We start from the raw sequence: 22,868 nt of genomic DNA on the forward strand, positions 1-22,868 counted from the left end.
AAGTCTTCCCGGGGGTGCATGCCCCCGGACCCCGCTAGAGGAGGTGAGGTCCCCCCCCTCACTTAAATCATGTTCAAATGGATAGGATACTAAATAGAGTTGCACACATCTTGTGTCCATATCTTTCTGTTTTCTCATGCCACAACCGTGCATGAATGAGTGTCTGCATCACACTCCGCATATTTGTCCGGGTGTTTTGATTTCAAGTGGTGGAGTAATCCCGAAGTGGTGAAAGTCTTTGCAGTGACACCCCCTCGAGAAATGTCTGCTGGACACGTTTTACAAATCGCAATCCGCGCCTCTTTCTCTGATATTTTTAAATATCTCCAAGCGGCAGACATGTTGGCTGTGAGCCAGCCGCGAGCATGGTCGCGCGCCGTGCTTGTCGCCGCGTTTTGATTACGTCATCACAACAACACGCTAGGTTACCAAACTTATAGGTGCATTTGTTGTTGTTGAAGATCTGGCTGTTACAGTCTTTATTTACACTATTTTGTTGTTGGCCTACTGGCCTAGATGTTTATGCAGTTTTAAAGCACCTTGGCTTTGTTCTGAATGCACTTTGTTTTAGTTATCCTACAGAGAAAATAAAATGCACTTGACTTGGAATTAATGTACTGTATGCATTCAAAAGTGCTGAATAAATGTTTTATGGACCCATAATAGTGATTATTATTTCAGTTACGTTTTGCCATAATCATGTCTTTTTCCATAATCAGGTAGCTGAACAACAATGGTAAAAAATGTATACATTATATACATATATATTTCTATTAATCATTTTCGGCATTCGGTTTTCAGCCAACTGTTTCCTATTTTATATACAATTTCAGAATCAAACACTATCAGAGAATGGATGTATCCACCCCCCTCCCCCCTCTCTGGTCGCTACAATGAGGAAAATAAATTACAGGCCAAAAGTTTTATTTACAAGTATTAAAAGTAAGCAGAGGACACCAGACCAACTGAGACCTGTCTGTCCACTGCATCTACGCACACACTGTACCACACACACACCTACACACTGTACCACACACACACACACACTGTACCACACACACCTACACACTGTACCACACACACACACACTGTACCACACACACCTACACCACACACACGCACCTACAGCTCCTAAAACAGGCTACAGCCGTTGTGTATTTTATTATGTGAAGCACTAAATGGTTTTAGAAAAATATTGACTCTTTGTTTGTAGATATCTACTAAACTAAAGCAAATACAGAGAGTAGGCCTATTATACTGAGTGATATATATTATACACACTGCTCTGCTTTCTGCACGGACCTCACAGCTGTTCTCACTGGAAACATCGCGTCGCGATGAAAGCAGTTAATAAAATAATATCCAGGGGATGCATGCAGAGCTGTGATTGGCTGAGATAAATCCGGCCGTACGTCACGACTCTTTGAAATATCTCTGTTCCCGGAAATGCATCCACGAAGGAGCCGTGGAGGACCGTGGAGGACCCATCAGTGTATCCTCGGTTATAGCTCCTCCAGAGAGCCTCCTCGAGGGTCGATCCTCGGTCCTCGAAGTGCATTTAGAGAAATGAGATGTCCTTCAACATGGCGCGCTGAAATTCATTTCCGGGTCACGTAGTCGAGGAGTCGAAGAGTCGAGGAGGGGGATTTGATGAAATGAGAAAGGGCCCATGTGTGTGAAGAAGCAGGAAATAAAAAGGAACTGACCTTGTGGTATAACCGGCAAGAGAGAAAGCTTTTGAGCTCCATACTGTTTCAAAAATAATCCTTGATATAATAATCCTTGCGTTTCATCACCGCAGCATTTAAGACAGTAGCCTCATCCCAATACCCCTCCTCGACTCCTCTCTTCCCCTCCTCCGGGGCTTGACCCGGAAATCAATCAAGACACGCCATTTTGAAGGACATCCCAATAGCTGAAATGCACACGGAGGAGTCGAGGAGGGGTGAGGGAGGAGGGGTGCGGGAGGAGATGAAAGGGAGGATACACGCGAGCAGACTACGCGGAAGTGTTTTCACCACTCGCGTATAAAAGCCCCGCCCCCACCTTCACAGCTGGTCGATTTCAACAGAGGAAAACCGACAACTGGAAGATGAGTGGAAAAGCGTCACATAAATGTATAAGTGCTCACAGCTCCGTGGGAATTATTACGTGCAATTCATTTCTAAAAGGCTTCACATTTCTATAATTATATTTGTATTTAAAATGTAGGCTACGTTTTACACCAAATCGGAACACAAAAGCAGGACCGACCATCATACATTGAATTTCTTGACTAACAAGAGAAGGATTTATTCATTTAAATATATATTTAACCAGAAATGGGCCGGTTCTAAGGGGTTATTCAGTTAAGCCCGATGAGAGGGGATACAGCTGTTCGCATGTCATCATTAACAGACGTCGTCTAAGAGTGACGTTTGAGTGAACGAGGACATCCCAATTAAAACCGGAGGACTCCTCTGTCCTCGCGTCACCTCCTCGTGTCTCTCGCTCGCATCTTACGGAGGCGGAGCTAAGATGCAAGGAAGGGAAAGGAGGAGTCGAGGAGGGGTATTGGGATGAGGCTATTATCTGCAAGGTCCCGCATGAGCCGGCATAAGCTCCGCCCCCTCTTATTTTAATTGTTTTCAGTTTAAAAAAAAAAAGCTTTGTTATTATTTTTTGTATTTAGCCTTTATTTATACAGGTACAAATCTCATTAAGACACAGGGTCTCATTCTCAAGAGAGACCTGTTTATACCCAGAATCAGCACTTTTGAAACCGGAAGTGAAATAGAGGGATATGAGGCATGGCTAGAATGGATGATCTGTTTGTTTTCTTGTTTTCTTGACCAAAACACTTCATAGACATGTTTTTTATATTTTTTTATATATCTGAGACCTATGCTATTGCCTAAAAATAGCATGATATGTGCACTTTAAGATAGAAGGCAGGTAGCTCAGACAGAATTTAACTGAATAAATTCCAACTCATTATTGTATGAAAAGGTTCTTTATTAAATTTGAATAATAACTTTTATTGTTTTAATCATTTTAAGATTTTAAGATTGTGATGCCTGTACACCTTGCTGCTGTGACAATAATTTCCCAATTTGGGATCAATAAAGTACCTATCTATCTAGATTTAATAAGTAAATAAATAAAATACAATTTTATATTGGCCTTTTTCATTTAAACTTTTATTTCAGTATTCCACTTTCTTTGTAATCATGTTGCTTTTATACCGTATCGGACAAAAATGTAATTTGGGTGTATCAGTGGCTCTCACCAAGGGGGCTGAATTGAAGTAATATTACAGGAGTTACCAACTATGAGTGATTTGGTTAAAACACAGTTCAGAGATACAGTAGTGTTGGAGAATTGTATTGTTTTTCCAGAGTCTAAACTAATATATGCCTTATAGGACAGATTAGTTTTTTTTGTATTTGTTGTAGTCTGAAGTCAAACTGCAATACAACTCTTTTTGGCTAAATTGTTGAGTGTCTACGGGATTAAATAATGTTATCAAAATCCTATAGGCATCACGGAATTTAGTGGAGCTGAGCAAGTGAACTCAAGGGGGGGTTGGCGCCTTTCTCCAAGCTGCATGAAAGTAACCCTTTTCCAAATACATTCTATATCGAAGTCACAGTGAAAACTTGAAATTAGTATTTGTCTTTTCGCATTAAAAGGCCAGCTGGAGAAGGAGAGAAAATGAGATGCTTTCCTACCGACTGATTGAGAGATGAGCTACAATGCATTAGAGGTTCTTCCTTCCATTAGAAGACACAAAAAATGTTTGAAAGAATCTTTTAATTATGATAACCGTGCATAATTGAGGAGACAGGGAGCTAATGGCTTAAACATTTACACAACTACCTGAGCTGCATTTCAATGATGTACATGGAATGAGTATTTGAATCCTCAAAGGCCAAAGCAGTGAACATGCCCGCCATTGAGGGCTGTTAATTCTTTACAGACACATCACAGAGAATGAGCGGTGACATGCTTAGTATGTCTTGCTGTGTGAATACAGAGGGATTACTGAAAGGGAAAACTGGGCACAGACCCAGAGTCCCAAGGCATCACAGAGCCGAGGAACACCATCTCTGTTTGAAGTGACTGTTAGCAGAGCAGAGATACAACCACAGCAAAGACACACAAACAGCCTCAAAGAAAGAAGGAAAAGGGACAGAAAAAAGATTAGAATAGAGACACAGACACCTGAAAAGAAACGGAAGAAACGGAAGTTAAGTAAACAGATGCTGCCGTGATTGCTCCCATAAACACAGCAATATACAGATATAAGAAAAAACATACCACAATAGTAGTGTCAAAAAGAAGCAACCTTTATTTTTAGGGTCAATTGAACAGTCTGTAATGGCTACCGCAAACAATACCGAGCTAGCTAGCCAACAACAATCCATGTGGATTTTGAGACATCGTTTGAATTCCTGGTTGAATTCAAACAATGTGCAAGTTTTACATGGTAGTGTTGTACCGATGGAAATGTTTGATTTAAGATGCAGCACTTACCTAAGAATCCATGTTATGAACATTCAGGTAAATTGAGTATCAATGATATAACCCAGTGTTTCCCCTAGGATGGAGTCATAGCAGCGGTGCTAAGGCATGTGGGCCCAGCATAATGTGAGCGCGGAGCGCGTGGAATATTTTTGTGCGTGCGAAGTGTGCCCCGCCAATTTTTTTTCTATGTGTCAGCACAAGAAAGGCTATTGAGGAGTACCAGGGCCGGTTATAGACAATTTGCTGCCCTAGGTGAGATTTTAGGCGACATTTTATATGTAAAGAATAAATGAAAAATCTCTACAAAAGACAAATACACTGCAAAAACAGAAACTTATTGACATAGGTAATAGACGTCAAAATGGCTTCAAATGTATTCAGTATTGTATGATCATGTTTGAATTGTGGGGTGGACGTCACATCCTCTAGGGGGGTCCGGGGAAATGTCTCAAGATTTATCAAAAATACACCTTTATTGAACATACAGTAACAAAAATACTACAAATCCACATAACAAACAATCAAAAATGAAAAAGGGTCACCACTTATTATTATTTTAAGAAAAAAGAAAAAAAGTTTTTTTTTTTTATTGTTACCTGGCTGGCTCTCCCTAGCAGTGGCGCTCATATTTCAGCAGCGGCGCTGCGCCGCCACTATTTGTATATAGGGGAAACACTGTAACCACACCGTTTTTGGTGTTTGGTCTACGAGCTTTAGCACTCCTGAGGACACAGTGAAGGAGAAGACTGGAGAAAGAAAAAGCTGCTTCAAACTGTCTGCTGAACTATACACTACAAATACAGGGTCCTTTTTTCAGGAGGAACAATGTCTTGCTCCTTCATCGGGTGAGTTTTCTTTCAACATCTCAGGCATTCATTCACATCTTCAGATAAAGTAAAAGTTGGGCCTGTGAGCTCAGGGCTGAGCTTCTATAACCAATATGAGTGAGAATAAGGCCTCTAATTGTTCTGATTCTTGAAGATATCCATTTAAACTCATTTACATTTTCACCCACACAGATCCGATCAGCCAGGTTCCTCAAGGTCATTAAAGAGTGGCAATAAACAGACAGTCTATTAGTAAACAGACACAAGTTTTTATAATTGAATTTAGATTTTTAGCATATTATTCTCAGTGTCATTATTTTTTAAAAGACTAAATACTCAGTAAATACCCGGGAAAAGTAAACATCATTGGATGAAACAGAAACAAAAAGATCCCTCTGATAAGTTAGAGCAGGGGTCTCCAACACGTCGATCGAAAGCTACCAGTAGCTCGCGGGCAGCTTTTCAGTAGCTCGCCGCTCGATTATCGATTATAGCGTAGTAAGGTTGCTTCTTTTTTTTTCTTTTTAAATTTTTTTTCTGTCACACGAATATCAAATTAGTCGGTGACGCAGTGATCAAGGAACAGACGTGACAGCGGCACAGCGAGTCGGCGGCACCACACACCTAGCAGTCTGCTTTCTCCACCAACACCAGTCCAGAACCAACAGTAGAATAACCCGCTCTGAATCAGGCCCTGTCGCTGCAGCTCAGAGACACACAGGGAGGGATTTGTGTTTGACAGGCTGATAGTGACCCGATAGAAACTTTATTATTCACTTAATCACTGATTGAGATATGATGAAGCTAACTTCATCTCATACATTCATGGGATTTATGTAACAGTAAGACAGAGAATGTAAGTGTGCACCCACATGCACTATTTTTATTTTTACAGTTTTTATATGCTGCTGTAAATACTCCTGTTGTCTGCTGTGTTCAGACTTCAGAAGACTGTTGCTAGAAGCTGCAGCTAGACTGCAGAAGTATTCGTTTTTTGTTTTTGAGGATGGAACAATTTTACACACAGATATAGGGAGGCTAGACCTATACAATTGATTTATTATGGTTTATAATTTAATGTCAAGACGAAGAAGAAGAAAAAAAAGATGGCTGAACTGTTCGGTGTCAATCCTGTGGAGATGGAGCTTATAAATCTCCAAAATCCTGTTCAGCTTAAGTCTCAACAAAACTTACAACATTTCTGGAGCCTTGTAGACTCAGAAAACTATAAGAACATTCACCAAGCAGCACTGAAAATGTCTGCTTTATTTGGTTCCTGTTGTGAAGCAGCTTTTTCTGACATGAATGTCATGAAATCTAAATACAGAACAAGACTGACTGATTAACATTTAAATGACTCAGAGTGAACCTAAGTGGGTACAATCCAGCATACACCTGTATGGTGGACTCCATGCACTGCCATTCATCTCACTAAGTGTGAAAAAGAGTGAGTGCACTTATTTTACACATGTACCATAAGATGCTTGTAAGGTGGTGATTAAGGACATTTATGTGAATTTTCAGTGATGTACTTACTATGTGGGCCATAATAATAAGTGAGACATTTTCGTTTTCTTGGACCTTGATGTGAAGTTAAGACTTTTGATAAGCTTTAGGTATTGCAATTTCACACGTGCACAAAAGTATAGCTTAATTCAACTTATGAGGGCTATGTGAATAAATGTAAGCGATGTGATGGAAATAGCTCTTGGCCACTTTCATTGGCCACTTTAATTTTTTCAAAGTAGTTCTCAGATGAAGAAAGGTTGTGGGCAGTATTAAAAGTAAAAAGGTACAAATAAGCTTCAAAGTCAACTTAAATACTGGAGGTAATGCAATGCAACTCATTATGCAGGATAATATATCTATATTTTATCTTTAAATGACAGTTAATGGTGCATTACGTGTTCATCATTTTAATGTTACAGCTGATGGAGCTAATTGTATTCACGTTGTTAACTACTGGGTATCTTAAACGGTAATACTATATCATAATTAGTTGATATATAAGGACTCTGAATATGCGATGTTACTTGTAACTTAAGCTGTCAAATGAAAGCAGTGTAGTAAAAATTTGAAAATAATATAAAATGGAAAGACTTAAAGAAAGACAAATTGTGCCAAAAATTGTACTTTAGCTGCTACAGTACTTGAGTAAATGAATGTAATGACTCCACCACAGGGATGAAGGCATTGTACAGTTTGTTCTAAAGTCCTATTGGAGTCAAATGGCCTATCAGGATAGCAATGAATGCTCTAATGGACCGGGAACAGTGGATGCTTATAAAAAGCCCATGATTGGATTTGAGTTCAATGGAACATTATCAAGAACCTTTTAACTTCAAAAGGAAAAGAAAACAACAAGGAAATATGTATTTGCGCGGGGTTTATGAGAGCATTTATCTGTAAACCCTGAGGCTGTAGGAATTTGTTTCAAAGGATTGTACGCTCTCGACTGCTGATGCTCATCGCCAAATAGTTTTGATGCCAGTGGACAGGTGTCTGTCTGATTCCAAGAGAGCTGCAATCTGGAGGCCATCCCAACACTGGATTAATACAGCTTAATCACAGCATTACTCTGATCTTGTTTCACTTACAGTATGTCCTTCCAGAGGCTCTATACGTCCCTGCAGGGTTCCTTCATAACTGATTCTTTATGTTGGGACATTACTCCATATTTAATAGTAAAAACATGTCGGACTGTTAAGATTAGGAAATGCTGATTTAGGGTTCAATAGCAACACTAGCAACTGTAGAGGCAGTATTAACGGTAGCAGTAGTTCTCATACTATAAGTTGATTAAAGATGATTGGCAGTATGGTGTCAAAAAAAAGTGGTACATTATATTACTGTCATTTTCTATGCAACTGATGTAATGAAAATAAAGAAGTAAACCCTTTTAAAGAGCTATTCATGTTTAATTCTTAAGAATATTCAGACATAATAAATAAAAGGATATGACAAAAAACAATAAATGAAAATACATTAACATTAACCCAAGAATATGCCCATACTGGTGCTTAGGACAAAAATCTATAATGTAAAGATTAATGGCATTATTCATATATGGCCTTATAAGTTCAAAACACAATAACTACAGTATGCCAAGTTTAATTAGGACCCGTCTGTACAAATGATCCTTCTATACTAGGAACAAATAAAGCAAGATAGGCGTTATTAATCAAAATAAAAGAATGAGTCATGCAGTGCAAATACAGAGAGCGTAAAAAGCACGCAGTAGAGCGAATGGGACTGAAGCCAAAATGCATATGAATGAGAAAATGATAGCTCTGGTAATGTCTTATTATTTCCACAGGGAGAAAAGTTCCTTTATCAGCAAAACAGCCCAGTTTGTAAAACAGAAGGAGCAAAGAACAGCTCACACACAGATCAGAAAACTCTAGAGACACGTACAGTAAATACCAGTCGCTTCCTGGAAGCTACAGGATCAAAAGCCTTCGGCACGAGGACTCAAATGTGCCCATGTTTCATGTTTTCAGACAGGAGGGCATTTCATTTCAAACGGATTCACTGTGGTAAGCTGTAGGTTACAGCAAAAGCCTCAGACGTAATGGATTCCTATGTGTAGTACAGTCTGGACATGATTGGATCTGATGCATTAATCCTTTAACGGCTCTCCTGCAAATAACGGACTATTAATTATCAATAAGTCGCATGACAGAAAACTCATTTATGAATCACTTGTATCAAGCAGATGAGCCAACATTGGCTGGTTGCAGACTGTCAAACTAAAATGTTTTCTCTTTACCATGTCATAATCATTTAAATAGCTTAGCTACAACATTAAAGTGATAAACACATGAAATCACATATATAAGTATATTAATGTTTCTGTGGGTATAGCGCCTTAAAACAAAAAGGAAAATGTGTTCATAGGTTTAGCCGCCTTATGTACAAAGCACACAAATCATCCAGGTAGCAGCCATTGATTTAAAAAATGAATAAAAACAGTTTTCCCCACTTTTACACAGAGAAAAGGCAAACTGTCACTTCACAGCTTCCCATGTTCCCAGCACATAGGGCGTCACGAAGCTCCTGGAATGAAAAACCAACGACAGGCGAGAGCTGCGAGCCTCCTGTGGAATTGGGCTGAATGGAAGAAAGCAGAAAATCCCTCTAGTTTTGGGTAAATGGCGAAGAGGTTTGTCTCTGTGTGAGAGTTCACTTGATTCTGAATCACTGCTGCTACAGTATCTGATTTTTTAGATTCATATTTAAATCTCTTCTGGGCTGCAACCAACATCTGCTAACGTATTAACTGTCAGGGTAGTCAAACAAGCTAAAAACAAACATCTGTTTTTACTTCCTCTACTGCACACCTGTAGGTCTTCCTTGAATCTGACATACTTCAGCTACAGCAGGATGTCGAGTGTTGACGGAACCGAGGCATTTCCCAGGATGCCACTCAAGTCGGCGCTTTTACTTTGCTTCCTGTGGTACGCCGTGCTTAAGATTACTCCATCAAGCTGCAGTCAGTGCAACAATGGCGGGAAGGGAGCCAGGTGATTAGCCTCTTGTTGTCAACATGTCATATTCCAATGATATACAAGGAACATGTGGATCATAATGTTTATTCATGTGGTTCAGATCAAAGGTTAAAGCGCCGATCGCTGCATTATGTTAATATAGGTTCAATATCTTTTTCAATATTTGCTTGTTGGAATTCAATCCTAAATATGAATAATATGTGGGTACTTATATAATTCACTGAAATCTAAAAACAAACATACCTAATACCAGTGTTTCCGCCAGACCAGGGCTGAAAGGGTTGCCGTCCATCCCGAGAGCGGGAGGTGTGACGTCACGTTGTGTCACGTGACTTGAATTTTGAATTGAGCTGTCCCTTTATAGATACTATCTCTTTACGTATTAGTGATGGGAATTCCGGCTCTTTTTAGTGAGCCGGATCATTTGGCTCGACTCACTAAGAAGAGTCGGCTCTTTCTGATCCTAAACGGCTCTTCATTTCGGCGCTCGCAGTTCACGCGCGTGCTCCACTAGCACCCCCCGTCAAGGCTCGGCGGCAGTACACTTTCCGTCACAGGAACACGTGCTTTGCTGGCGGCGAAAATAATCCCACCAGACTGCTTTGCCGCTCCAACAGAGGGATGTCCTTTTCCTTTTTCCTGTTCGTCATTTCAAGCTATAAAAGCTCTCGATCTTCTCTGGAATTATAAAAAAAAATGTGGGCGCCCTCGGCTCGAGTTCAGGGCGTTCCGAGCTGGGGCGTCAAATGACGGCAAGACGCCCCCCTGGCGGAAACACTGCTTAATAGGCTTTTTATATCCACATTAACCTCAACAAGTATTTCATTTTTTCATAATTGGAATATTTTAAAACTTTTCTTGCTTTCTATTAATTTAATGAATGCTCTTTACAAGTCATTATGTTTACATATTGTATTTCTTATTAATAACAATTGGTTGATAATTGTATTTTTTATTGCTTGATTTTATGTGATGTAAGGTATGAAAGACGCAATTTAAATAGTTTATATTAAAAGATCTTTAAGTACTTTGTAAAAATCTGTGGAATTATCCTTTTAGGCTAAGCTAAGCTGGCAACAGCTCACTGTGGTGTTTGTGTTAATGCACACACACCACAGTGATAACATTCTTCTCATCTCAGATATTAAAAAGAACAGTGTCCACCAATTTGTGTCACATTAGGAAAAAGCTTAGGTATTTCCATCTCTCCTTGTTAGATCAACAGGAGCTCAGATACACAGGCGAGAAGAAACCAGCTGTGATATAAGAAACCTGCAGTGATCAGCGATATATAATACATAAACATCACACTCCAAAGATATTCTGCATCTCTTCTCACGGACGTGGAGGTTAAATATCAGAGAGTTGCGTTTCGTTATCGATGTATTGCTCATGGCGGGCGACTTTACAGCGCGTGAACTTATACTGAATAGGAATTTATTATAAAGCTCAGTGAGTCAGACTCTTGTGGGATAATGTGACAGTAGTTACTGGGATCTTACCTCATATCATATATCTCATAGGAACAGATGTGTGATGTAATACAGAAAGATACCTGGGCAACAAGATGTTAAAAGGTTTGGGTGCTATATCGACTCACTGGGGATTAGAGGAAGGGATTTCTATCACGGCACATATACCTGCGCAAAACATACGAATCTCCCCAGGCATAACTCTCATTTCACATGAAGGCTCTGGGGAACGAGTTGGACCGTCTCATCTTCAAAGTCAAAGGCAGGAGGTTCGAGGACACAAATCAGACAGCGTTCAGTGTGAAAAGGTTGTGCCGTGGTTTTCAACTTTGAATATTAAATATCCTTCCCAATTTTACTAAAGACTTTGAAATACCTTTGCTTCCGTTTGGTCTGTATACAGTAACAGGAATCTCAAGCATTAATTGTGAAAACCCAACAGAGCAGTGGCATGCTTCTACAAACAGACACTTTCACGTAAATCCGGTCATTTTTAGATGAGAATACAAGAACTACCCATCGTTTGTAGATCAGTGCACAAATTGGTTGTTTTGGTCCTAGTCATTTATTTTAATGGTCCTTCAGGAAGAAAGAATTTTCAAATGTTTGAGCACATCTGTTAAACACTACATTTGAAGTGGTACTTCTGCATGAATTTTCATTAGAAAAACACATTTTTACAGATCTGCTTATCGATTAGAGAGCATGCAAACACAAAGACACGCCTGTGCAATTATTTCTTTGAACTGATGTTGCTCGGTGTGAAAACATATTCCCACACCATTTATTTATTTTCTTTCGGAAAGTAAACTGAATACCTTTTGGGTTTTCGACCATTGGTTACTCAAAGAACTTGTCATGTGTGTATAGGGACTTGGTCTTTTGAGAATCAAGCAGCAATTTTCTTAAATAACGAAAAGTAGCGACATTAATCTGAGTTTAGTCTGTAGATTGGGATGAATGTTTACAAAAGACAGTCATTTGACAGTTTGCTTTTGTTGCGTCGCCTAAATAAGTTTGGCTAACCTGAAGAGTTACTTTTCTGGCCGCTTGTGTTTCATGTCACGTCTTTTACAAAGTCGCTATCAGATAGATATGGTTGTAAAATATAACTCAAGATGTAAGAAAATTGAATTATCCTTTGAACACAGAAACTGAACAGGTGTGACAGAAGTTGGTTGAAAATGTCAGCTGTTAACTCTACATTTATCTTTTGTCTGTTATTGCACTCGCTAGTATGAATATAAATGCCAAATGCAATCAAGACATCTCCTCAACTAACAGAAGTCAGATTGACACATTTCCTATAATGTAGTGTCCTTCATTGTTAAAGTGCAACATGCGTCACAATTGTATAACTACCAAACCGTGAAGCTATACTTATATATAGAGTGCTGGTTGAAACTAGAAAAGATCCATCAAAGTAAATTTATCCTTAAACTGCCAGTCGATCACAGAGGGAGACGCTGCATACTGAAATACGTTAAGCATATGTACAGTTACAGTGTACGAGCCCATACAGTAAAGCATTTTCAATCCATGCAAATGCTCACTCAGTATAATACTATTCTGCTGTGGTGAAATCAGGCACTTTGGTGCATTAGAATACATTAGGGATAATGAACTCCCGTTTCCCCCCCGCCGATCAGGGCTGTCCAACCGCGTGAGATGGCGGAGTGACAAAGCTTGCTGCTCTCTGCATTCATATTTCTCCTTTTCATGTGGGGAGCTACGTCGTCACGCTCGTGCCTCGCTGGCAAATGAAAAATCTAAGGTTGATGAATACTTTTTTATTTGTTTCTCTGCGCTTTCTCCTGTGATTTAGAGATGTCTATACGAGGCCCTGTGTGCAGTACCTGCTCATTATCATATCTTCCCACATTGCTGGAAGATGACAGGTTTCTCATGCAAACAAGACAAAGACACAGTACAGGCAGACATGCTAAAAGGTAGTGTGGAGGTAATGAGTGTCGCTATAACCAAAGAAAACCTTGAATGCTCAGCCACACTGAGGCAGGAACGCAGTTTACCATCTAATTCCTTCCACACACTCTGCTTTGTCCCAGCTTCACCTTATGTGTGCTATGGTTTCAATGATATCAGCTTATTTTAATTAGGCGTTTTAAGTGAGTATTAGCCTTGCACATTTTGGTCAAAAGGGGTCCAAGTACACAAACTAATAGAATTAGCCTTTTTCTATTTAACGTCAAGCTACTTATTTAATTTTTCATATCAACTGCACTGTCATCCTGTCTAATTGCTCGCTCAATTCCTCACTGTGGGACAAATAAAAAATGTCTGATTCAAATTATAACCATAATGACTATTTTATAGGCTGTTAACTATCAAAACGAGTATCAAATGCTGAATATCATCTGCTCCTCCGCGGCTTTTCCCAATGACAAATACCCAAAAAACAAGATGAGTTCTAGTTGTGAATTCACCAATGACGTTTGTCCATGCACACACACTTTGATTTCTGTGTGTGTGCATGAATTTTTTGCATCTTAGACAAGGCTATCTATCTCAGGCAGTATACCATATGTGAGCAACAGCCTTGTTTACTTATCCCTCGACCAGAGAGCAGCAGTCTGTCCACAGGTATGCAAGACGCCAGCGTACAGGAGGAGAATAAATCATTCTTCTTCGCATCATTTCCACACCTTTCTCACCTCTGACAACATCTACTTGTCCATATGAAGTCATTCTTCTCTCCATTTTCCCGCACACTTCTCCATTTTCTCACTCCGATTTAATTCACTCATCTTTCCAAAGCAATCTCTGTCACCTCCCTTCGCTCCTCCCCTCCTCCCCATCTCTCCAATCCCCCACACTTTCACACCATTTGCCATTTTTCTATCTCAAACCTCCTACACTTGTTTTCCCTTTTTCTCTGACACTGTCTACTAAAGCAATCATTTCCCCTACTTCAATCTCTCTTTTCCACGCTTTCCTCTTTCTTCCAGTCAAAGTATCTCTGAAAGCCAACTCCTCTCTTTCCCTCAATCTGCCCTGACTCTCATCATCACATTTTCACGGTCACGTTCTGGCTTCCTGTCCCTATCTGAGGACACAGAACAGCCGGCGTGGAGCTGATGGGGCTAGGGTCCTGTGATGAATATTCATCCGTTTACCACTAGTGGTCGTCCCTGGTCACCGTGTCGCAGAGCCTTCAGCCCACAGACGCCACCGTCTATTTGCCACATGCAAGACCCACAAGACGGTCTTTGTGCCAAGGCTGAGGGAGGGAGTCGGTCCTCAGCTGTTTTCCCTGCTGCCCGTCACAGAAATAAATACAACTCAAGAAGCAGAGGATTGGCAAAACATTAGATAACATTCAACAACTTCATTCCTGAGACTTTAAGCCCGAGAGCAACGGGAGGAAAACAGTTTACTAGATTATTTCAAAGAGAAAACTTAGAAGTGTATAAACTAATGTACACCTGTAGGAAAGGTGAATTCTTTTTCTTTTAATAGGTTAATCATTTCATAGTGCCAACAAAACAAAAGGTCAACATAATTCATGTAGGATTCGACGACATGGCCAAAATCATTCATCCCAGTATAGGTCATAGTATACGTTTGTATGCTCCTGCGTGAGTTAAAACCTTACAATCTATCTAATTTTAAGAACCTGTTTAAAGTAAACATTAAAAAAGAAAATGTATACAAGACATATCACGATAGAAACAAAGTAAAATACAAAATATTTCTTTAATCGATTTGAATATGTATATCATCACATTGCCCAGCCCTATAGGTATGAGGTTCTAGTGTGTTCTCATCTTAAAGTATGTTGATTTTGTAAATGCAAGAAACGCCCAGACTACAGACCCACCACATTGGCAAGAATGTTTCAGCTTGAGCTCAATGCACATAATTAACTACCTCATAATGCATGGCATTGAGTATACTACAGTTTGAATGGTTTGCTGGTGAAATCATACTTCATATTTGATTTAGTACACATTACATATTGATAGAGTTATGGTACGATTTCAAACACAGCCCAAGACGCGATCATGTATAACATTTCATGCAAGCAAATGGAGGTACGGAGCTCAACACTTTTAAGAAAAAAAAAACAGTCAAAATGTTCCTTTGGCTCTGGTGCATATTATAGACACTGACAAGATACTCTACTTCAACACTGCAAACTGTTTTCTCTGAAGGTGCTCAGAACACTGTTGAATAAAAATACTGCTAATGGACAAAAAGAGAGAAGGGTCAGACGGGGGGGAAACGTCGACATGATTGAGGTTCCAGCCCAATTAACTGGAGATCACTTAAATGGTCTGCGAGCTGAAGAGGTCATTATGCTGAAGAGCTGTGAAGAATCCCATTAGGGCTTTCCAAAGCCGGACCTATGACTCCTCCACTTTAGTTTTCTGTTTCTCCAATAAAAAAAAAGACTCAAGGCTGACTCCGCCGGCCTGTTTAATAAAACACTTTACCTCAGTTGAATCTGAAGAACTGTCTGTCTGTCTGTCTGTCTGTCTGTCTGTCTGTCTGTCTGTCTGTCTGTCTGTCTGTCTGTCTGTCTGTCTCTCTGTCTGTCTGTCCATATGCACCATCATGCATACCCTCTAAACTACAGCACACAGAATAATCTATGGAGAAACTTTATCCTACAAATCTGAGCTAAGCCCCGACAAAAATACAGAAGAACAAATCAATGTTGTCCACAAACTGAGCACTGCTCACAAAACAAATCCAAGAAGAATCGACTTTCACGTTAGGGCTGCAAGAGAGATGGTAAACTAAACAATGTACCAATGTTTCCCTGAACAGCCGGAGAAACACGAATTGCAACATCGATAAACACAGCTGTAGAGGGGCTGGTCTTTAAAATCTTTAAACGAGATGCGCGGTGTGTGAGGATCAATCATTCATGTGCAGCGGCTCGACATAATCACGCTTGCCTGACCGTGATCATAGCTGAGTTTTCTGTGATAGTCACCGTCCGACCGACATAAAACTCAACCTCCAGTATCAGAGTTCAATCTAATTGTATTTAAGTGGGCTTTTTCAAAACAGTGCCAATTAAGAGTTGTACACCAAGGAGAATAAATGTAGAGAAAAAGACATTCAACAATTTAAACTTGGCCTGTGTGCAAGTATGTGTGTGTTGCATACTAATTTGTTGCTCCACTTATGCAGAGTGGCAAAATGCACGATTTTTTGAGACAGTGGAGAGGCAGATAGCGGGCTCTAATTTTAAAGTAACCAAAAATACAGTTGCAGCAGTCTCAGAATATATGATTTTCTCTGCAGGGCGCTACATAAAGAAAAACATTTAAATTCAGAATTTTTACTTTCACCTATCATTTTTTTGCACGCAAGTCATTCGTATATTTCTTTACAGCCGGACATGATTTATTCCCCTCCTGGGCAGGTGTTTGGAATAACACCTTCATTAAGAAAAGGATACAAATATGTATTTCTACTATTTGTTTAATCTGAATAACTGCTCAATCGTTTTAGAGGTCCGTGTGCAATGTGCAAATGTGGAGAAGAAAGGTCTAGAATTACTTAAGGAAAAAAGTTACGCACGATTGCCATGTTATGGAAAGAGTGAACGTACAAAAGACAGCAAATAAAGATGTCATTGAATAGTTATAAATAAACAAGAAGCAGCTCTTTGGGGCTGGGCTCTTTTCAAGGCCCCCCCCCCATCAGCTTTAGGGGAACCAAAAAGCTGCAGAATTCCCTTATACCTCTCCCAGGTGTGTGACAGGTAGTATTCACTCTGTTAGTGATGAAAAAATGACTCCTCCTAATTAACTGTTAATATGTAATGGGGGTGCATAATGGTGATGAGCAGCAGGAGTTCATAGTTTGCCCACCTTTTTTTATTCCTAACCACATCTCCTGAAGAGCCCTGATAGAGACATTGCCATATGACCTAATTATCTCTCATTAGTGGTCTCAGTAATTACAGGCCCTTTTACGGCTCCATCTCCTCGGTCTCGCATAGGAGGGGATTTCAATTAGGCTTGCCTCGCAGCTCTGCCTGTTTCACTTTCACAGCGAAGCCACTGTCACCTGTGTAGCCAAGCATAGCCAAGCAGCAGGCCCTCATGGAAAAGCTCCCACCAAAGGATATGAGTGTTTCTACGGCTGGGTTTTATTCATTCCATATCATGCGCCCATCAATGCGACATTACAACGAGACAGCTTGAAGAGGTATCTTCTTTCAAAGGAGAGAAATAAAAGAGCCTTTTAAGCCATCGTCTGCACACAGCACATCATGAAAAATACATAAGAAACCAAGTATGTATTGCAGCCATTGCAGCGTATCTACCTGTCACACGTAAATAGCATGTGATATGCAAAGTTTCATCTGAGTGACAGAACATTTCTCTATCAAGCTAGAATTGTCAGACACAACTAGGAGAGAAGATAAGAGGATTGAAAGAGCAGCCTTGACATAACTCAGCTAAAAGCACAGATTTATAAAGGGAAGTTACAGAGGCGCGGAGAAAGCAACAGAGGAGGCTTGAAATTGTTGAGTAGCGTTGAGGATTTTCACCACAGTCCCCCGTTGCTTATCATTTATCTCTCACTCCAATCCTGGTGCTAAATCAGCCACCCTAATTAACAGGCGAGGAGAAACACCAATCAATACTGCAAAGGGATAATTAACCCCTTGTGTTCGCAATCATCGCTACAAAAGGTGAAATTGAAATGGATTGAGATTACGTTTTGTTGGCTAATTGTGGCCCTCACTCGGGTGAAGGAGGGTCGACTAATGACATGTGTGCCGTTATCAGGAATCAGTGGGATGTTAGTTGGATAGGTGTTGCGTTTGATAGGTGTTGCGTTTAGGTGTTGTGACTGCTGAGGAATGTACCAGCTAAATAATGTTATAATTTTGAAGCTGCACTGGAAAATGCTCAACAGTTCTAATTGGAAATTCAGGATATAAAACGTATGAGTTTCATTATTGTTTGCACTGTGCAACATAACATTGCTTAATTCAGCATCAGGCACAAGACTAGAATACAACCCCATTCATCTATCTAACAAAATTCAGCCACAAGGGCTAAAGCCCTTCAAAAAAGAATCTGCTGCTAGAGCAAGCTATATAATAACAATACCAGATTTTAAAATGCTGGTTCCATCTTGTGTTTAATAGCCTAAAAATGATTATTGTTACAAGGTCGTGTTCAAAATTACTTGAATCTTTAAAATCCAAGATATATCGTTGTTGACTGATAAATGGAGGATTGGGATTATTATTTTAAAAAACATTGTTTAATGTATACATTGAACACAATGTTCTTGGTATTTTTACCATTAACTTTGTATTGTTTGTTTTGCATTGCTATGTTCTTTTTGTTTTTAATCATTGTTTTTAAAATGACCACAAACTAATTTACTCCCATCTAAACCGGAAGTAATTCATGCGGAAATATGGCGTCATTACTACAGCATTACTATCCTAATTAATTATGATATTAGTTAATATACTTAATATGAATATGCATGCGTACAAGTTCTTATAATATTCCGAATAATAAAGTTGCTATATATTAATTTGCATAACAGCCCACAAAGCCCAGGCCTCAGTAGCACAGCATACCTAGCATACCTTGTTAGCATGACTGAGACAGGTGTAGGAACTTTAGCTTACCTCCTGGTCCCTGAAATGCAGATGTATCCTCCTGGTTTGTTCGGCGACAGCAGTTAAAGTTACACCCACAGGTATCCTCACAGTCCAGCTTCCCCCGCTTTAGTGCACAGTGCCCGGTATCAGGAGTCCAATTAATCTGTCTTGTAGCTAATGACGCTAATAAGGCAGGTGCAGTTAACCCACATTTCGTCATTAAAAGCTCATTTCCACCTTGCAATGACATCTTTAAATCCAGAATTAGTTCCTGACATCGTAGACTGATACCAAAATACACTTATTCCAACCAGCAGCACCATACATACAATTGAATCCAACTTTCTTACTTTAATCAAAGCCACCGGCCATGGAGCAGCTGCCATGGCAACAAAGGAGCTACCGAAAGTTGTTCCGTTTTTTTGTAACAGCATAAGGTAGTTTTTTTACTTTATTGACAATTGTTTTTAACAATACGTTCTATAATTACAAAATCTCTTCATGAAATATAGTGTACAATAGACAGAGAATAAAAAAATAAAAAAATTTGCTTTTAGTTTATGAAAGATAAACAAAAACAACATTAAAAGCATAAATAAACACATAATAAACTGACATTTAAATACATTTCAAATCAGTCATTACAAATGTAATAAAAACAAGCATTGATTTTTTGATAATCATGCATTTTTGTATGTTTCTTAAATGAAAAACATGTGTGACATGGGTTGGACAAACACTATGTGGACTGACTGGACAACACAAGTAGTTTCTTATTTTGAAAACAGTATTCTGGACCACTTGAAAAAGATGAGCAAAAATAGGAAAGCATTGTGCAAACCCTTACATAAATGAGTCCTTTATAATAAAAGCAAACGTGGATATGAATAATAGCAAGAGGAAAATGTGTTTGTATTTCACTTCCTGCAAGAGGCCCAATTTCAATGTTAAACTTCTGTGGGACTTTTGCTTGTTGGGATTGCTCATAGAAAAATGTTGACACAAATCATCATGACCAAAGTGCACTTAAGTAATGAGGGAGGGATTTTTTTATTGCATTATCACATGGGACCTACCCTTGAGCATTGAATAATAGGAACCAACGTTTTTAATATGAGCAAATAGGGCATCTCATTAGGGACGTAGAGAGGAAATGTATTGCTGCAGCCCATGTTGCTGAGTGAAGATGATTAAACGGCTGAGTTTTTAGTGATTTTAAAGGAAAGATTTTAATATGGGGAGTCCCCGTGCAAATCAAAGCACTAAACCGCCTCCCTTGTTAATGCTCCTCTATACCGATATAGCTATATGAGACCAAATTACAGCTTACCAAAGCAAAAACATGATCAAATCTTATGTCAAGGTCCCGGGCTACAAACCAAAATTACAAAATATAACAACCAAACATCATACCTTTAATTATTGGCGGGGTTGGTTTGAAGCCTTTTCTGTACGTCTCAACTGACATCTCTACGTTTGACAAAAATAATTAATGCTTTTTAACAATACAAGCATTTCTTTTTGAGATAATAAGCCATACACACCCGGATCGATCTCCTTTTTAATGAAAAGTACTTTGAAATGCAAATGGTTATATGCAATCCGGTTGTAAAATGCATGTAGGCAGACTGAACACAAATATGAAAGAAGAGCAACAACAACAAAAGGAAGAAACTTCAATGAGCATGTAAATTACTAAGTTACTGACTATAATTGGAAACTTTAAAAGAAGCCATTGATATAATTGAAAGCACTTGAAACAGAAACTCTCGGGAATTTATATTTAGTGTGTATCACCTGTCTATTTTTTCTCTTTGAGAGCCATCAGCAAAGCTCAGTTTTTTGAAAAGACATCAAACTTGGGTACAGCTTTGAAAAAGTGGCTATAATGAGCTATGACGCTTTTCAAAGCCGTGGACAGAAATATTTCTCATTAGGACTGAGAGTAAAGAGCAATGAGCTATCAAATATGTCTGTCTTCAGTAGCCAGGGAAAGATAATTTGGGGATGATGGATGGCGCCAACATTGTTTGCATGAATTTTAAATCCATCCCAGGGAAAAATTGAATGTGAGAGGAAACAATGGCTCACCTGTCCGTCATTCAAGGGGTGTCATTTTGATTGTAGTGACTGCATTAAATCCGAAATGTGTGTTACGTTTGATTTATTCTATTATTTATTATTTCTTCGTGCATCAGTCAATCCTCACAGTAAATACAGAGCTAAATCCCAGATCAAATGCACGCTGAAGGTTCTTTGAGCATGTTTTCTCTCACTGATTGTGCTGTAATGTTAAACGTTCGTTGTTTGTGTTTCATTTATTGTGTCTGGATACTTGTCTGTTGATGTTGGACATGGAGCTGCTGTGACGCAAGTCAAATTTCAGACTTGATCTGACCAATAAAGTATTATCGTATCGTATCGTATCAAACAGTTCTTTGGTGTATATGGATCTGTTTTAATGCACTGTGATGGTTTTTCACCTTCTTCTATAGCATCTTGAGGTTTTGTTGCATTGAAAGTGTAGTACACCAATCAGATTCTTTATTATTATGACAATATTTCTTTGAGATCAAAAAAGACTGGAGCTGATTTTGTGTTGACTAAAACATAGAAGAAGCAGGAGTAAAATGTGGACAAATGCTGATTTGCGAGGCTATTGGCAGGATCAGTTTCCAACATCCTATCAAATATGTTACCAATGATTCCTGACTAAATAAAATACAGAAACGTTTTCGAGTTTTAAAATGATTACTTTCTTCTTTGTTGAATATTGATGAGGTAGACATTAAAGGAATAAAGAGGGGTCTCAAGAGTTTCTCCCGGATAGAAATCTTGGGCTCCTATAAACCCGTGCATCCATTCACTTTGTATCTTTAGAATAAATTGTATTCTTCTAAGAAATAGAAGTTGCATTCTGGCCCGCTCTGAAAAAGGCATCTGTCAAAAGAGGGATCCATAATGTGTTCACATAAAGTTCCAGTTATTTCCAAATATATTTCATAAGCTTTCTATCTCACAGGTGATACAAAGGCAGTAGAGAAGAAGGGTAGAAAACGTACAAATTGTCTGAAAAAGCTTCAAAAATGTTACTTAAGCGCAAGTTTTATCATCAAAATGTACTTAAAGTCTCAAAATCAAAGTACTCGAAATGCAGAATATCTTTTTCACAGTATTATATTATCATAGAACATTATTATTCTGTATTGAGCACTCGAGAGCATATTATATTATAGTTTGTCAATGTTGAACCAATGTTATACACTTTTGTAGATTAGTACGGCAACATATCATATCAGCATCATGTACTTTATATGAAGACTATTTCCACTTGAAATGCAATGGGGTATAAGTATACATTTACATAAACTGAACATTCTCAAGTTAAAACATATGTCAAAATAGCACTTAGATACAATACTTGAGAAAATGTACTTCTTACCTCCCACCACTGCACGGATGCAGCAACCCACACACAATTAAGATGCCATTAAAATGAAAAGGTCTCCTGCTGTGTTTCCTCAAATAACTAGACATCCATGACTTATAGAATAATACATTTATAATATTTTGAAACCTCTACACCACGTTTCATAATATTGCAAGTTGCTCTAATGAGAATATTTATCACAATCAAATCTTGGACTGAGCTATAATCAAAGGCTTTATCGCACATGCACATCAGCTACAGCGAAAACCTCAAATCCCAAAATAAATAGAATTGTAAATAGAATAATAAACTCCAGATAAAGATCAAATATATAGATAAGCTATTTAAAGTGCACCTATCATGCTATTTTTAGGCAATAGCATAGGTCTCAGATATATAAAAAACATGTCTATGAAGTGTTTTGCTCAAAATACAAAACAGATCACCCATTCTTGCCATGCCTCATATCCCTCTATTTCACTTCCTGTTTCAAAAGTGCTGATTTGGGGTATAATG

At 38.9% G+C, this 22,868-nt stretch overlaps 1 protein-coding gene across 3 annotated transcripts in view; it reads right to left on the reverse strand.

The window, feature by feature from the left end:
- The window catches only part of gfra4a (GDNF family receptor alpha 4a), a 264,494-nt gene extending 245,198 nt beyond the window's left edge, over positions 1-19,296 (reverse strand). For all 3 annotated transcript variants that reach the window (XM_079694158.1, XM_079694159.1, XM_079694155.1), the window contains exon 1: positions 18,950-19,296. The gene's annotated coding sequence lies outside the window, so the exon portion shown is untranslated. The remainder of the gene's footprint in view (positions 1-18,949) is intronic.
- Positions 19,297-22,868: the final 3,572 nt, after the last annotated feature.

Source organism: Notothenia rossii (assembly GCF_949606895.1).
Source record: "Notothenia rossii genome assembly, chromosome: 7".
NCBI lineage: Eukaryota > Metazoa > Chordata > Actinopteri > Perciformes > Nototheniidae > Notothenia > Notothenia rossii.